Here is a 14,720-nt window from a genome sequence, read left to right on the forward strand (position 1 = left end):
TTCAATAAAGCTATATGCACTGCATTTTGGAACGGAGGGAGCATACGGCAGTTGCTAACACTCACGTGGGAGATTTGTGTGCAGGAGGAGTGGCTGTTGTGTTAAATGACATGGCAAAACTGACACACTACTAGGAAAAGGCCTACTAGGGGCGCACCAGTTTTGCCTACTAATGGCGCACTACTAGTGCGCCACTAGTACCATGCCACTAGTATTTTTTACTCATGGCGCACTAGTGGTGCGCCATTAGTATCTGGTATACTAATGGCGCACCACTGGTGCGCCATTAGTATCTGGTATACTAATGGCGCACCACTGGTGCGCCATTAGTATAGGCCACGGTGCGGCATTAGTATAGGCCAGTGGTGCGCCATTAGTATAGACCACGGTGCGCCATTAGTTTTTTTGAATTTCGAAGGCGGGAAAATAGTAGTGCCGCACCGTCTAACCCCCACCGTGCGCCATTGCTGTTTTTGAATTTTGAATTTGGATCTGGATCGCGATTTTTTTGCTCGTTTTTTTGCACGATATTATTTCAAATTTTGTTCCCATTTTTGGATCTTGTACGTTCATTTGCCATGTTCTTTTGCCGGAGAGGAGTTCGCCGGAGAGGAGGAGGAGGAGGTGACCGGAGAGGTGCTCGCCTACATCGCTGGAGAGGAGGAGGAGGTCGCCGGATAGGAGTTCACCGGAGCATCGGAGAGGAGGAAGGAGAAACCATGGGGGGATGGGAGGAGAGGAGGGAGGAGGAGCTCACCGGAGAGGAGGGAGGAGGAGCTCACCGGAGAAGAGGGAGGAGGAGCTCACCGGAGAGGAGGGAGGAGGAGCTCACCGGAGAGGAGGGAGGAGAAACCGTGAGGGGAGGGGAGGGAGGAGAGGAGGGAGGAGGAGGTCGCCGGAGAGGAGGAGGAGGTCGCCGGAGAGGAGGAGGAGGTCGCCGGAGTGGAGGACGAGAAGGTCGCTGGAGAGGAGGAGGGTAGTACGGTGGAGGAGAGAAGGGAAGATGGAGTGGAGGAGAGGAGAGATGGAGTGGGGGAGAGGTGGAGTGGAGGAGAAGAATGAAGAGGTAAGGAGGAGAGGACACGCCCAGCCATATATACGGCATAGTAATGGCGCACCATGGGCAGGTGCGCCATTACTATTTTTTTTGATTTATTTTGAATTTTGAAGGCGGGAAGATACTAATGGCGCACCATGGGCAGGTGCGCCATTAGAAACTTTTTTTTATTTTTTTGATTTATTGAATTTTGAAGGCGGGAAGATAGTAATGGCGCACCATGGGCAGGTGCGCCATTAGTAAGTTTGAATTTTTTTGAATTTTTTTGCCTCTCTAGATCTTAAAAGCCCGTATCTTTTTTTTTTAGGTTTTTGAGGATTTTTAAAATGTTTAACGGGGTTCCCTCGGTTAAATTTGGATGTAACTTTTCGAGTAGATGATTTTTCATATAAAAAACTTTTTCATCCGAGTTTGTATGCAAAAGTTACGCCCATTTTTACAAATTCTCGAGAGATTTTGCAAAAAAGTCGAAAATTCATGTTTGTAAATTTTGCTAACAACTAGACCACATATCACATGGGAATCTTATTTTCTTTTATTTTTTTGACATTTCTATCATTTTCTCTTTTTTTGAAACTGAAAAGGCGGTCCACGGGATGGGGGGGGGTGCATTCGGGGGAATGTTTGGGCCAAATTACTAATGGCGCACCGCGAGATGGTGCGCCATTACTAGTTCAACTAGTAAGGCGCACCACTCCCACGGTGCGCCATTAGTAGTTTAAAAAATAAAAAAAATTGAAATTTTTTTGGAAACATAATTAGTAATGGCGCACCGTGGGAGTGGTGCGCCATTACTAGTTAACGGTGCGCCATTAGTAGTTTTGAAAAAATTATTTTTTTTACTAATGGCGCACCGTGGATGTGGTGCGCCATTAGTATTTGCACACTAATGGCGCACCAACACATGGTGCGCCATTAGTATTTAGTAATGGCGCACCACATGTACAGTGCGCCATTAGTGTCCATATTGGCTATAGCTGTTTTTGTAGTAGTGACACTTTCGAATGCCGATCTAACGGTTCTTACGGCGTTCGTCAGGAAAAGGCTTGTGGCGAACGTTTGTCAGATAATGATTTACAGACACATGCATTGCACTGATACGTGTCCCCCTCTCTCTCACGCACACGCACCGTCCCGAGTCCTCTCGCACCCACCGTCTATCTGCAGGTAGACGTCACACACATATGTGCTCTTCACACCCTACCCTCAGAACTTCTAAAAAACAAAAGATGTCGCGCACATTTTATTTTAGCTCACACGTCACACACTTATACTATTACTCTTGTGGCGAACGTTCTTTGGGCATAGTATATTGTACTCTCATGAAGAGAAGCGGTGCACGCACACACTAGTTCTCTCACACCCACTCACGGGTACACGTAGGCACGCATTTTTTTGAAGCTGGTACAACAAAATCACTCCACTATATATATAAGCAGGAGCCTTAGCGCTTGCTTTACTAGGGTTCCTCTCGTTCACTCTCTCATGCTCTCCAGATCTAAGCAAGACATAGGTGGCCACACTCTCTCTTAGCTCATGCCTGGACACAAATCTGGTCGGACAACCTCGACCAGGGCAGGGGTGTAGGCTCTATTGCAAAAGGAATTGCCTAGGAGGTACTTAGGCACGCCTAGGCGCTAGGCGTTGGCCAAACGCCTCGCCTAGGGCGTAAACCGTAGTCTAGGAAGTGCATGCAACAAATTGTTTACTCAAGCGAGAAATCATGCCATATTGCACTGAAATGCCAAACATCACATATTCAAATGGTAGTAGCTAGTAGTTAACTTATTTATCTGCCCTAAATTAACATCAGTAAACATATAATCACAAATACACCCTGATAGTAGAATCTATATTACTGCCTAGGCTGCGCCTACATCGCTACTAGGCGAACGACAACCTCCTCGCTTACGCCTACCGCTTTTTCCAACCTTGGGTGTAGGTGCATCGTTCACGCTGTCGTCGGCGGCGAAGGAGGAGACCAACAGCTGCCGATGCGTCTTGATCGGCGGCTGTGCCGTTCTCTCCGAGAGAGCGCTAGCTCCGGAGGGCCTCCGACCCCTTCTTCCTCCCTCCAGTATTGTGGCCAAGATGCGGCCTCCCGACGCCGTCTTTGCCGCATGCCGATGACCCTCAGGTATATATTCCTTCGAAACCTGCCTTGCTCTACTGCCCCAGATCCCCACTTGGCTTCGTGTGGATCTTTTTCTACTTCCGTCCGCTGTTCCAATGCCACCTAGACTTTTACTATTATTAGAGGTAAAGCTAGTTCATACAGTCGACTCTAAGAGTTGGTTCAAATAGGGAAGAAGTGGGAAAGATATAGCATGAATCTACGACTTGGTTCTAAGAGGAAACGGGGGAAAGTAGTAGATACTGGCTACCCAACTGGTCTCTTGGTTGAAAAGACGAAGAAAACATGGTGGATGGCAAAGGGTGGGGGGAAGTGGACCTATCTCTTCGTTGAAAAAGGAAAGAAAGTGACGGGTGTTGGGGGACAACGCAAATGAGAATGAGTAGGTCTAGATTTCCTGTGCTCACATAGGAAAATGTCGCCGAGGAGATATAAAATGGGACAAATGCAGACATGCTGCCTGAGTGTTTGCCGCTCTCGGCAACCACATCTGCCTCACCACTTTATGCCCCTGCTGTCCCTACGTCCATATCGCTACTGTTAATGTAAAATCACATGAAGCATTAAGCAATGCCACCTAATGTCACTAATAAGTAATGGTCTAGTGTCGTTGATAAATTGAAGCAATGCCACCACCATTTTATGAAGTGCTTCCGTCTTGCTTTATTTCCCACGAATTGTGTTTTTGCAGTTACACTTAAATCTCGCACCACTAACATTGCTTCATCCCAGTGGAACTACACAAATTTGATTGGACATTTGCTGACCATGTGCTACTCTCATGACAGTAATACTAATGCTATTGTTCTACATGTTAATCTAGTGACAATGTTGATGTGATATGATGCTACTTACTTAAGGACACTTTCATACTGTCAATCTAGTGCCAATTATAACACAATAGATGTTGTTGTTAATCATATGCCACTGCAAATATCTCTCACTGTTTAAATAACTATATTTCATATTTGCGCAAACAGGGATGTTTGTCTCCATATCGTTTCGGCATGTCTGTCTCCGTATCGTTTCTATCAGCGCAATCAAAAGCACACACCTCATTTTTAGTAGAACTATGCAAAATGAGATGGCTATCTGTCGTTGCCGTCGTCTAACCACCCATCTTCCAGGTATTCCTACATTGGTAGTTACTAGGTAGAATGACCAACGCAATATAAAAGAAGTTCATTCGTACATTTTACTTCCTGATTGTAGTGTAGGGACGAGCGAAAACAAATACATCCTAGTCCAGAATGCACTTTCTACCAGTTCATACATGGAACGAGGACTAGCTGGCACGGCTGCACGGCGGTTTTTTGGACAGGTGCACGGACAAGAGGAATTGTGGTCTGCTTATTTCTGTAAATAGCGGTGCTTAAATTTAGTTGAATGCACAAGAATTTCAGCTGGTCAGTACACTACATGGTTCAGTTCAGCATTCTAGCTGAGAACACAATTATAATTGGTTATTATGGAATGAGAGAACCTAACCCTGGATGTTGTCAACAAGAAAAAACCAGAGTGAACTCCAGGAAATTTAAGCCTGCCTGGAGGCACTTTGCTCAGAGAAGCCTTGCTTGTTTTTTCATGATTTGTAAACCTTCTCACAACTTTGTCTTTTGCTATGAACTAGTATATGTTTGTTATGTTCTATGAATCATTGAGATGTATAAAATTTCTTAACTTATGCTTTTCAAGTTTTTTATGAAGCCGAGTTTAATGTGAGTGTTCCACATGAATGCTGGACTAGTGTGTGAACGTTTGGAATTTACATTGTGGCCTCAGTTAACAACATGAACCAATATAACAAGATACATAGTTGCTTATATGTCAGACAACAGTTTGTTGATTGTTAGCTAGTCGATAGCCTAGTGTTGAAGCAAGCTGAGCCAATGTGTCGTGTTTTGCACAACTGCTTACAGGTGGGGTAGCACCAACAGTGTTTACAAGTAATTATGTATACGTCGGCGCACAGTTCTCAAACGAGTACTCTATTTCATCAAAACACACACTACTCGTATGATAAAACTAGTGAGGACACATCTGTTTCGGCAACAATTACGATAATTCACGGGCACACAAAAGTAGCAGCAGTTCCCATGATGGATTCAAACAGAGTACTAGCCCTAGAGGGCTCGTTAACAAGCAAGGTTCGGATAATTAGACAAAATCCAAACTACTATTAAACACTAGCTGGGGCAAGTATTTCATGGCTCGATCTAATTTGGGCTGGACACAAGACTGACCTTGCCATGAACATCATCGAGGACGTCCGACAGCAGATCAATCCTGTGAACCTTCATGAAGACAACCTTGTGGCCTAGCTACTCATAAACTTGTTTGTGGAGGCATGCCATGTCATGTTCCCGCGTAAGCTTGACAAGAACAGTATGCCTCACAAAAGAAGGAGTAGCTTTGAATTTCTTGTGCTTCAGTACACCTTGGAGAACACGCCTGACAACAGTGAGGCTGGAATACAACTCTTCATTGGTATAAGCACAAATGGCTTCCAGGATCTGATGAAGCTATGTAGCTAGGGTAGGGTCACGGACCTGTCCTAACTGCCCTACCCAAGGACACCTCTAGAATAAATCACCTTTCAATCGACTTGGAGGTGTTCCACTCGACAGACTCGAAGACATTTGACCAAGAAGCAATTACTCGACCAAGATCCAACCACTCGACGGCCAGGAGACCTAAAGTCACTCCGCACGCTAACGGTCGGTCATTAAATAGCTTTTATGGTCATCATAGCACTTTATTACTAGCGTTATCAGTAACGCCCTACCTTAATGTACATTGAACCCTTCGTAACGTGGGCTGGCCGGGGTCCTGGCGCACTCTATATAAGCCACCCCCCTCCTCCGAGACAAGGGTTCGCACCTCTGTAACTCATACACACATAATCCAGTCGACCGCCTCCGGGCTTCGAGACATAGGGCTTTTACTTCTTCCGAGAAGGGCCTGAACTCGTAAACCTTGCGTCCTTACAACCTATCCATAGCTTAGACCTCGCCTCTCCATACTTACCCCCCTACATTACTGTCAGACTTAGAACCACGACAGTTGGCACCCACCTTGGGGCAGGTGTTTTAGCGTTTGTTGGAGAAGTTGTGACTTTTTTCCAACCCGAATCATCATGGTTTTCGGTGGAGTTTTGGTGGAGGGCCGCGAGATCCGTCTTGGCACGCTCACATTCATCGTCGACGACTCTGCTTGGCTCCAAGAGGCTCCGCTCGACGTGGACGCACTCCCTGCTCACGGGGCAACGCACTTTAGCGCGTGCGTCCGCGGTGTTCTCCTGCGGCAACCGTCGACCCCTTATCGGTCGGCTCCTATGTTGTCCTTACTCCCCGTTTCCCGCCGGCGCAAGTGTTCCGGTCGGTCGAGAGTTCAGCGGTGGGTGAGGCACGCGGTGGCGCGTCAGTCGGCCACCCCCCAGGTCGCGGCGATCGAGCTCGACGAATCCCTCTACGGCCTGTTCGACTGGCTCCGCAGAGACCGCATCCGAGTGCGATAGCAACGATCCGGCTGTGGAGGTTCTGATGGTCGATGGACCGCCCAGTCCTCCCGGTTTTCCCCGTACCGACGGAGGCGCGGGTGGAGGCGACCCGTCGCGTCTCCATGAGGAGTATCTTCCTGAGCCTCTCACATCACTGTAGAGAGAAGAACTTCGCCGCCGGAACATGGATGCACTGCACACTCCTATCGTTGGAGAGACCCCCGAGGCTCGCGCCTTGGAGGACGCGCGCCTGGCAAACTGGGCCGAGCGCACTCGACTGGAGAACCTCCAGCGAGCACTCGACGAGCGTGCGCGACAACGGATTCCTGAATCCAGTCGACGTCAGCTCTTCCCGCCCCCGCAGGTATATCGAACTCTGATTCAGAATTTAGCAGCTGCGGCCCGTATAGCGGAGTCGATTCAACCTTGCCAGTAGGAGGCTGGTAGAGGCTTGCTGCAGATCAGAGCGTTACTCCGAGTAGCAGGAGATCAGAATTCCGCTGTTTCTTAGTCGCGGAACGGGATTCACAGCATATCCATTGCCGCGGACACAGTCCAGTCGGCTCACAGCCCGAGATCGCCCCCGAGGCGTGAGGGACGTGGAGACCGGCGTGACCAGTATGGGAACCATGAGCAGTATGATCACTGAGTCGATCGTGACGGTCGACACCGAGTGCCCACGCCTCCCCCGAGGAGCGGGTCGTATGTGCCTCGCCAGCAGGATGAAAGACGCCCTCATAGTGGTGGGCGAAGGATTCTAGTCGACCCCAGAGGGCCAGGCTTTGACGCGAGATCCATTCTCGTCCAGGGTTTGGTCGACAGGAACAGGGCTCACCGAGAAGGTCACGACAGAGATGCACCTGCCAGCAGCAGAGTATATGTTTCGGGGCTAGAATGCTTTAGTAGAGCCATCAGGGCCGCTGTGATTCCTCCCAACTTCAGGTTGGCGACTGGAGTCAGTAAGTTCACTGGCGAGTCCAAGCCCGATACTTGGCTTGAAGATTACCGAGTGGCCGTCCGGATCGGCGGCGACAATGATGAAGTGGCCATGAAGCACCTCCCTCTCATGTTGGAGGGCTCGGCCAGAGCGTGGCTGAAGCAGTTAGCGCCTAGCAGTATTTACACTTGGGAGGATCTCTCCTGAGTGTTCGTCACCACATTTGAAGGTACATGCAAGCGGCCGGTAGGGCTGACGGAACTGCGGTCTTGTGTACAGAAGCCAAATGAAACTTTGAGGGATTACATCCAGAGGTGGATCACGTTACATCACTCGGTGGAGAATGTGCCCGACCACCAAGAAGTTTGTGCCTTCAAGGAAGGCGTCAAGTACAGAGAACTGAATTTGAAATTCGGTCGAACTGGGGATATGTCCCTGAATCGGATGATGGAGATTGCAACCAAGTACGCTAATGGCGAAGATGAAGATCGGCTCAGGAGTGGCAAACTCAAGTCAGTCGCCCAAGAACCCGGGGGCAATTCCAATCGGAAACAGAAGCGGAAAGACGAGCCAGCGGCTCCCAGGGAAGTCTTAGCTTTGGCCCAAGGAAAGTCTAAAGGGAAACCTAAAGGGCCTTGGAATCCCAAAAATGTTAAAGACCAGGAGGGGAATGATGTGTTGGACTTACCATGTCTCGTCCACACAAAGAAAGATGAAGAGGGTAATTTCATTTACCCGAAACATACCACTCGGCAGTGTCGACTCTTGATCCAGCAGTTCCAGGGCAAGCAGCCCAAGGGTAAGGAAAAGGAGTCAGACAAGGTCAAGGACAAAGAGGACAGTGATGACGGATACCCTCAAGTCAATTCCACCCTGATGATTTTTGCTGATGTTGAGAGCAAAAGTCGACTGAAAGTTATTAACCGAGAGGTGAATATGGTCGCTACGGCGACACCTAGTTACCTGAAATGGTCTCAGACTGCCATAACATTCGACCAGTCCGACCACCCAATACACATCGCCACCCCTGGGAGGCAAGCTTTGGTGGTCGACCCAGTTGTTGAAGGCACTCGACTGACCAAAGTCCTGATGGATGGCGGCAGTGGTTTGAACATATTATACGCTGAGACGTTGAAAGGGATCGGCATTCCGATGTCCAAACTCAGTGCCAGCAACATGAGTTTCCATGGAGTCATTCCTGGGAAGAAGGCTGAATCACTCGGCCAGATTGCTCTTGATGTGGTTTTCGGTGATTCCAAGAATTACCGCAAAGAAAAGTTGACGTTTGAAGTTGTGGACTTCCAGAGTTCCTATCACGCTATTCTGGGCAGGCCGGCTTATGCACGCTTCATGGCCCGACCATGTTACGTGTACTCAAATTGAAGATGCCTGGCCCCAAAGGTGTGATCACCATTACGGGCAATCGGAAGAAAGCGGAAGAATGTTTTCAGAAAGGTTCGAGGATCGCCGACACGCAGATGGCAGTGGTGGAGTTGCAGGAATACCAGAAGACTGCAGACCCGAGTGATCTGTTGCAAGCCAAGAAGCCCGCTACAGAGTCAGCTTTCCAGTCGACTGGCGATACGAAGACAGCTCACATCCACCCGACTGACCCCAGCGCCGCTCCGACTCATATCTCAACAACACTCGACTCCAAATAGGAAGAAGCGCTCATCCAGTTCCTCTGTGAGAATTGGGACATTTTCGCATGGAAGCCTTCTGACATGCCAGGTCTTCCCAGGGAGCTGGCTGAGCATCGCCTGAGAGTCGACTCAAAAGTAAAACCTGTCAAGGAACATCTCCGACGGTCCGCCGTCCAAAAGAGAAAGGCTATTGGCGAGGAAGTGGCTCGACTCTTAGCAGCGGAGTTCATCCGAGAAATCTACCACTCTGAGTGGCTCGCCAATGTTGTCATGGTCCCCAAGAAGGACAAGTCACTTCGCATGTGCATTGATTTTAAACATATCAATCGGGGCTTGCCCGAAAGATCATTTTCCTCTCCCCCGCATCGACTAGATAGTCGACTCGACCGCGGGATGTGAGCGACTGTCTTTCTTGGACGCCTATTCCGGGTACCATCAGATCCGTCTGTATGGACCTGACGAGATCAAGACAGCTTTCCTCACTCCATTCGGGTGCTTCTGTTATGTTACCATGCCATTCGGCCTCATGAATGCCGGAGCTACATTCATGAGGATGATTCAGTCAAATCAGTCAAAACATAGAAGCATACATGGATGATATCGTGGTCAAGTCACGGAAAGGTTCTGACCTGCTGACTGACCTTGCCGAAACCTTTGCCAACCTCAGGAGGTATGATATCAAGCTTAATCCATCAAAGTGCACATTCGGAGTCCCTGGCGGAATGTTACTCGGTTTTCTCGTTTCCGAACGGGGAATCGACGCCAATCCTGAAAAAGTTGGCACTATACTCCGAATGAAAAGCCCTGTGCGAGTACACGACGTCCAGAAGCTTACTGGTTGCTTGGCTGCCCTAAGTCGATTCATATCTCGTCTCGGTGAAAAGGCATTGCCTCTTTACTGATTGATGAAGAAGTCCGACAAGTTCGAGTGGACTCCTAAAGCTGATGCAGCATTTGCAAAGCTCAAAGCTCTGCTCTCCACCCAGCCGGTGCTTGCTGCCCCAATCAGCAAGGAGCCTTTGCTGCTTTACATTGCAGCCACAGGACAAGTCATCAGTACGGTACTTATGGTCGAGCGGGACGAGGAAGGGAAAACCTTCAACAGCGCCCAGTATATTATATTTCTGAAGTCTTGACCCCGTCAAAGCAAAGATATCCTCACTATCAGAAGCTTGTATATGGGATTTATATGATCACCAAGAAAGTTGCTCACTACTTCTCTGATCATTCCATTACAGTCATCAGCGACGCTCCATTGTCAGAGATCCTGCATAAAAGGGATGCAACTGGTCGAGTGGCAAAATGGGCGATCGAACTCCTTCCCCTAGATATCAAGTTGAGGCAAAGAAAGCTATCAAGTCCCAGGCAATTGCGGATTTCATCGCCGAGTGGATTGAACAACAACTGCCGACTCAGGTTCACTCAGGGCATTGGACCATGTTCTTTGACGGTTCCAAGATGCTAAATGGTTCCGGCGCCGGAGTGGTGTTGATCTCCCATAGAGGAGATAAGCTCAGATATGTTCTTAAAATCCACTTTGATTCCTCTAACAATGAGGCAGAATACGAAGCACTTTTATATGGGTTGCGCATGGCCATTTCACTCGGCGTCCGTCGCCTCATGGTCTATGGCGACTCAGATTTGGTGGTCAATCAAGTGATGAAGGAATGGGACGTCAGAAGTCCAGCCATGATTGGTTATTGCAATGCAGTGAGAAAGCTGGAGAAGAAATTCAAGGGGTTAGATCTTCACCACATACCCCGACTGAAAAATCAAGCAGCTGATGATCTGGCAAAAATAGGTTCCAAAACAGAAGCCATTCCCAGCAATGTGTTTCTGGAACATATCCACACACCATCAGTCCAGGAGGATCCCTTCGCTGAAGAGGCCCCACAGCCAAAAAGTGCCATGGATCAGAGTGAAGTTGAAGTTCCAGCTATGGTCGACCTGGTCATGGAAGTCTTGGTTATCACTCCCGTCTAGACAGAACCGTACATCGCGTACATCCTAAGGAAAGAACTCCTAGAAGACAAAGAAGAGGCTCGACAGATCGAACGTCGATCCAAGGCCTTTATAGTCATAAAGGGACAGTTATATAGAGAAAGCGCGACTGGGGTCGGCCAGAAGTGTGTTACACCAGAAGAAGGTCAATGATCCTTAACGATATCCACTCGGGGACCTGTGGTCATCATGCATCCTCTCGGACCATTGTGGCTAAAGCATACCGAGCGGGGTTCTACTGGCCAAGAGCCAATGAGATGGCGAAAGAGATAGTTGACAAATGTGAAGGATGTCAGTATTACTCCAATATGCCGCACAAGCCCGCGTCAGCCCTGAAAACCATTCCACTCGTCTGGCCCTGCGCTGTTTAGGGGATGGACATGGTTGGACCACTGAGAACAGGCAGGAGCGGCTTCACTCACGTGCTGGTAGCAGTCGACAAGTTCACCAAATGGATTGAAGCCAAGCCTATCAAGAATCTTGATGCTTGCACCGCTATCAGTTTCATCAGAGAGTGGATATTCAGATATGGAGTTCCACACAGCATCATCACCGACAACGGGTCAAACTTCGATTTCGACAAATTCAGGGCCTTCTGCGCCTCTCAGGGCACTCGGGTCGACTATGCTTCAGTCGCTCACCCCCAGTCGAATGGGCAAGCAGAAAGGGCAAACGGCCTAATTCTCAAAGGACTGAAACCCCGATTGATGCGCGATCTCAAGCACGCAGCAGGTGCATGGGTCGACGAGCTTCCATCAGTCCTTTGGGGATTGAGGACAACCCCGAATCGATCGACCGGAAGAACCCCATTCTTTCTGGTCTACGGAGCCGAGGCAGTCTTACCGAGTGACCTGCTTCACAACGCTCCCAGAGTCGAGCTCTACTCAGAAGATGAGGCAGAACAAGCCCGGCAGGACGCAGTCGACCTCCTAGAAGAAGAAAGAGAAATGGCCTTGATTCGATCGACCATCTATCAGCAAGACTTGCATCGATTCCAGGCCAGAAATGTGAAGAGCCGAGCCTTCCAAGAAGGAGACTTAGTCCTCCGAGTGGATCAGCAGAAACCACACAAGCTCGCTCCTACCTGGGAAGGCCCCTTCATAGTCACCAGAGTCCTCCACAATGGAGCATACCACCTCTACAATGTCGATCGCCAGATTGATGAGCCACGAGCCTGGAATGCGGAGCTACTCCGCCCCTTTTATACTTGAATTCTCACTCGGATGAGATGTAATAAGAAAAACTCATATAGTTTATTTGTCAAAGACAAGAGCGTTATAATTTTCCCAATGATTATTATTGTTTTTGTTTGCGTAAGAAATCCCCCAGTGGGTGGCTTAGCTGCGAATCCGCTTCGCCTAAGTTTGTAAAAACAGTTTCCTACCGAGTGGCGAGCCAGCCTCCCACTCGGGGGCTTAGCTGCGAATCCGTTTCGCCTAAGTTTGAAAAAATCCTACCGAGTGGAGAGCAATCCTCCCACTCGGGGGCTTAGCTGCAGTCCAGTACTCGCCTAAGTTCTCTCGCTTGGAGACTTAGCTGCAATCAGGCACTCGCCTAAGTTTGAAAAAATCCTACCGAGTGGAGAGCAATCCTCCCACTCGGGGGCTTAGCTGCAGTCCAGTACTGGCCTAAGTTCTCTCACTTGGAGACTTAGCTGCAGTCAGGCACTCGCCTAAGTTTGAAAAAATCCTACCGAGTGGAGAGCAATCCTCCCACTCGAGGGCTTAGCTGCAGTCCAGTACTCGCCTAAGTCCTCCCACTTAGAGACTTAGCTGCAGTCAGGCACTCGCCTAAGTTCGACAAAAATCCTACCGAGTGGAGAGAAATCCTCCCACTAGGAGACTTAGCTGCAGTCCGGCACTCGCCTAAGTTTGAAAAAAAATCCTACCGAGTGGAGAGCGATCCTCCCACTCGGGGGCTTAGCTGCAGTCTAGTACTCGCCTAAGTACGAAACACATCTCAATCCTCAAGGATGACGAGGGGCGGGTCGACTGCCACCTTCTCCTGGAGAGCTTCGCCACAAATACAAGACATGGGTCGACTGCTTCCCTCTCCTTCAGAACTGCGCTGCGGGTGCAGAAGTTGTCTCGAATGAAGAATGGGTTCACTCTGTAGGAGATTCATAAAGATATTCAACGGTAAACCAAGTTCAGATAAATTCTAAACGTTCCAGACCACAGATCGAAGTACTCGGGCATGCAGCCCGAAAAATTTTAACGGTTACAGAAACCACTCGGCATTCCGAGGAAAATTTAAGGTGGGACATAAGAGTTGGTTCACTCCGCGGGAGGAGGGCTGGCAGGCTCAACGAACTCATCCAGGTCGACGCCGTCGGCTATCCGAGTGGCTGCAGCGATGAAAGTCTCCATAAAGGTTCGGAAGTCATGCTTCTGGGTGTTGGCGACCTTGATTGCTTCCAGCTTGTCTTGTCGCACCTCCTTGCAGTGGACACGAACCAAGGACAGAGCCACATCAGCGCCACACCGAGCAGAAGACTTCTTCCAGTCCTGCACTCGGTCAGGGATTCCGTTAAGTCGAGTCATCAGAGACTCGAGATCATTTTGGAGCGTAGCCTCTGGCCAAAGTGTCGGGTCGATCCATGACATGGCGACCTTCAGTCGAGCCAAGTAGTCCACGGCACCGTCGATGCGAGATTCCAGTCAGAGCAGATTCATGGCAGTTTCATCTTTCACGGGAGAGTTGATTGGATCCAAACCTTGTTCGATCCGCCCAGTCTCCTCTTCAAAGTTCTGGCAAAACTCTGCATTCACGATCCAAGGATAAGTCAATTTTCATACACTGAGTCGACACAAAAAAAAACACCAGTCAGAACTAAATGTGCACCTTCAAGCTTGATGTACAACTTCTTGGTGAGGCTCCTCAAGTAGCTCTCCAGATCGTCCCTCCTGCGAGTGATGCCTTCCATCTTTTCGTTCAGGTTGAGGTTATCCTTCTTCCAACGTGTACACTCCCTGTTGGCTTCATTCAGAGCGGTCTTCAGCCTGGTATTCTCTTCTTCTAACTGGCCGACCGAAGCCAGCTTCTGTTCGGCCAGAGCGGTCTTGTCGTCAGCCTCCTTACGGGCAGCAGCCAAGTCCTAGTCCTTCTTCGCCAGAGCTTCTCTCAGTTTTTCTGCAAAGAAATGATGATTGATTCGGAAATAGCAGAAGGGTAATCAAGCCTAAAAACTAATCAGTCGACAAAATTGTCTTACCTGCGGCGCCGTCTCTGACCTTTTGCAACTCTGTCCTGGCCAGCTCCATATCAAGGTTCAGTTGAATCTTCTGCTTCTCCAAGTCAGCAAAGCGAGCTCCAAGATCGCAAGATTTCTGAAATCAAAGGGGAGAAGTTATCGTTACAACAAAAAAAAACAACAAAGGCAATAAATACTAAGACTACGGTCGACTGCCAGCAGTCCACCATAGTCTCGGGGACTACACCCAGTAGGT

The sequence above is a fragment of the Triticum urartu genome, chromosome 4 (genome assembly GCF_003073215.2).
Source record: "Triticum urartu cultivar G1812 chromosome 4, Tu2.1, whole genome shotgun sequence".
NCBI lineage: Eukaryota > Viridiplantae > Streptophyta > Magnoliopsida > Poales > Poaceae > Triticum > Triticum urartu.